At 35.6% G+C, this 4,111-nt stretch overlaps 1 protein-coding gene across 6 annotated transcripts in view; it reads right to left on the bottom strand.

Annotated features, from left to right (window-relative positions):
- LOC106880892 (enolase-phosphatase E1) overlaps positions 1-4,111 on the bottom strand; it is a 210,473-nt gene that overhangs the window by 121,601 nt on the left and 84,761 nt on the right. The window lies entirely within an intron of this gene.

Genomic DNA, 4,111 nt, shown 5'->3' with positions numbered 1-4,111 from the left:
TATATATATATATATATATATATATATACACATCCATACATACATACAAATACAAGTCGTGGGTGGATGTGTGTGTGCATTAATCCATTTGTCTTGCATCTGTTGATCCATCTTTAGGATTTCAACAAAAATGAAACATGTAAAACATCATTTCTATATGAATATGAAAATGTGCAAGTTACATGAAACAAATGCATGGACATTAATGAACCATTTGCACATGCTATCCCAGCTACTTACATACATGTGGCTTTCTGTATCCAAATGTGAGCTATGGTTTAATACAATGAACACAACAATAATAACGAGAGAAAAGAACATGGGTATAATAACTTGGTTCTCCTTTATTACCTTCACTAAGGCAGAGGTATTGTTTTCAGTTGTGTTTGTTTGTTTGTTTGACCATGGACAACATATCTCAAGAACCACTGGATGCATTTGGATGAAATTTTCAGGCATGTTTGGCATCGTAACTGGCACAAACTCATTAGATTTTGGGATCGATCTGGTACTGGACAAGGATTCTGGATTATTTTTGTTTTTTTTACTTAATTTTTGAGAGCAGTCAGGCTCATTTTTAGTATCCTCGTTTGTAAGAGCAGCCAAGTTTATTTCAGATATTCTCATTTCAAAAATCATCTCCGTCTAATTGTTGAGAGGAGGTTGGTGTTGCCTTGGCAGAGGTTTGTGCTCTCTGAGTGCTCTTGTTCTGATTGTTACATATGTTTCAGTATTTGACAACGCATGACATTACAGAACAGATGTAACCAGTAGTTGGCTGCATCTATAGAGTGACATCATGTGTTGCTAAATACTGAAACATATGTATATCATCACCATCATCATTGTTTAGTATCTGTTTTCCACCAATTGAGAACTGGTGTTAGTCTGTTTAAATCCATGTAACTTAGCGTTTTGAGAGATGTTCAAAATCTCAAAACAACAAGCAACAGAAATATAAAAGCAATATCACATAATCCAGATGAAACGAATAAGAGAAAACAAAAAAAAAAACAGAGGAGATAAAATCAATCAGTAGTCAACCAGCATGATGTTTTTCTCATGTCACATATTTATCATCCGAGGTGATTCACCACATTGTCTTCAGAAGCAGAGAAAGATAAGACTTCCATGCCTTTCCTACAAACCGTTGGTGACATAGTTAATGAAAGAACAATACCCAAGGGCTCTTTGGATTCTTCAGCTTATCAAAAATTTCATCATCCATTCCAGGGGTCATTAGCTTCTCTTTGTAATCAGCCATTTTTGATTTTGTTTACATTTTTCTCCATGGCCAAATATAAACAATATCAGCCCTTCCTCTGTGTTGTGCTGCATGCATACAATCAACCAGGCTCTTGCTTCCAGTCCAGTCTTTGAAGTTGTTGTTATACAAACATTTTTTATGGCCTCTTACTCTCTTCCCCTTCACACTTCCTGTCAGGATGGTCTTGGCCAATGACTCATAGCACATTGTTTGTCCAAAATATGATAGCTACAAAAACTACATTATGTCTTATATATATATATATATATATATATATATATATATATATATATATATATATGTAGAAATATACCCACATACCTACCCACTATCACTTCCGTCACTGACAGTGCTTATGTAAGCAAAAATTGAACAAATCATGTCACTAAAAATTATCTGAAAGCCATCAACTACAGAATGACTTGCAAACATTTTTGAAAATGTCTGAGGCCTACAAAGAACATTTAATGGCTCACTTGTAATCTGCAGTGATCTGATTATACCACGAATAATCATTTTATCTTTATAAACACCATTGGTATGAAAAGTAAAGTTATCTTACCCTAATTTGAAACCAGGAATGTAGAAGTCTAAACTTGAGTGGTAAACAATAATTCCAGTTTTATTACCATCTGTGTCAGTTCCTCAGAATAACGATTTCTTTAACTAAAGGATATTTTGTTAGGGTAGGGAGCTCAGAATAAATCAAATCAGTTTCACAGGAATGTACGTCTTCTTGAAGCCTGATTTATCGATCTATACTGAAACTATAACTAGTTTAATTAGATGTGCATAAAGCAAGTTGAATGAAATATAGTTACATAGTCAAATTTAATATGTTTGTGGCTATTCAGACATGGAAAGAAAATACGCCCCCTCCCCCAAAAATTCCAGGCCATGTGCCTAGAGTAGAAAAGAATATTAATGTTTCCTAAAGGTGAACAAGCTGGTAGAAATGTTATAGTGCCAGGCAAAATGCTTAGCTGTATTTCATCTGTCTTTATGTTCTGAGCTCAAATTCCGCCAAAGTCAACTTTGTCTTTCATCTTTCTGGGGTTGATAAAATAAGTATCAGTTGAGCACTGGGGTCGATGTAATTGACTTACCGCCTCTCTAGAAAATGCTGGCCTTGGGCCAAAATTTTGAATCAATATTTCCCTAAGATGGTGAGCATGCAGAACTGTTACCACACTGGGCAAAATGCCTTACTGCATTTCATTTGTGAGTTTAAACTCCACCAAAGGCGACTTTGCCTTTCATCCTTTCAGGGTCAATAAATTAAGTACCAGTTGTGTACTGGGGTCAATCAAATTGACTGGCCCAAAAATTTTGGGCCTTGTGCCTAGAGTAGAAAAGAATATTTAACTGAGAAGTTCACATCATGTAACTAAAGCATTGAACCGAGTGTTTTACTTACTTGGCTATCACCAGCTAAAATATTGCCAAAACAACTGGATTGGCTTAACTTTGGAATCAATATTGTATTATAGAAAACACACAATAGACTTGTTTATTTCCATCAATAATACAAAACCATCAATGAAGAAGACAGACTAGCAGCAGCAGCAGCAGTGCTGCCACTCTTTAAAATGTCTTGGTGAAAGGGGTGTCTGGGTGGGGAAAAGCTTTGAAATTTAATGTTTGAAACAAACATCTTGGAAGTTAGGATAGTTAAATAAACTAGCTTTGATATTAAGAGTGGAAAAACCAAAGAACAAAAACATCCAGGGAATCTAGTCAGAGCCAGTGAGAAAATGGAGCATAGCTGACTTTACAACCAATTATTATCTAGGACTTGATGCCTCTACCTCGCACCGAGTCAATTAATCAAAGTAGCAATCAATGTATTGACTTGTGGATAGAATTCAGCAAAGTGTCTTGATTAATTAGGTGAGCTGGTCATTATAACCAATAAAACTATTTTCGATCGTTGTCTTTCATAGAGATATGATGGCTGAATAATGGAAACGAATAAAAAAGGTGCGATGGCCGACTTGTTAATGTTTTCGACTTCAGATCCAAAAAGCTCACGTGTTCAAATAGACACAGCTGGCACTGCAATCACCACTACTACTACTATCATCATCATCATCATCATCACAATCCTGTTCAAATTCCACAGCTGGCACTACAATCATCATCATCATCATCACCACCATGTTCAAATTCCACAGCTAGCACTGCAATCATCATCACCATCATTGTGATCATCGTCATCATCATCGTGTTCAAATTCCACAGCTGACACTGCAATCATTGTCATCTTCATCATCATCACCAACATCATTTAACATCTCTTTTTCCATACTTGCATGGGTCAGATGATGGAACTGGTCAGAGTAGATTTCTTGCAGCTGCTCTGTTACCAACCCTCATGTTCTCACATGGTCAGCCAAGTTTTCCAGTAAAGACTGGAAATAAACAACATTGCTTGCTTATAACCATCATGTGATGTCAAGACAAATGTCCACACAAACACACATTATATATATAAATAGCTTAACAATTTTTCAAGCTGATCACATGGATTCCTCCATGTGGTTGGCTTGAAAAATTAAGGTATTAAGATATTTTCTTAATATTATCCTTAACACACACACACACATATGTATGTATGTACATACATCTATCTATTTATATATACATATATATATATATATACATAATTAAGGGATCAGCAACAGTTGCTTCACCACATACCGAAGTTCAGAAATAGCAGCTAAAGTGCTGAAACTCCAACAGATAGCAATACTTGTAACTCACAAAGGCAAAACAAGTTACAAGTATTGCTATCTGTTGGAGTTTTAGCTGCTATTTCTGAACTTCAGTATGTGGTGAAGCAAC

Source organism: Octopus bimaculoides, chromosome 11, assembly GCF_001194135.2.
Source record: "Octopus bimaculoides isolate UCB-OBI-ISO-001 chromosome 11, ASM119413v2, whole genome shotgun sequence".
Classification (NCBI taxonomy): domain Eukaryota; kingdom Metazoa; phylum Mollusca; class Cephalopoda; order Octopoda; family Octopodidae; genus Octopus; species Octopus bimaculoides.
Note: the sequence above shows the minus strand (reverse complement) of the source record. Positions and strands in the feature narration are given on the sequence as shown.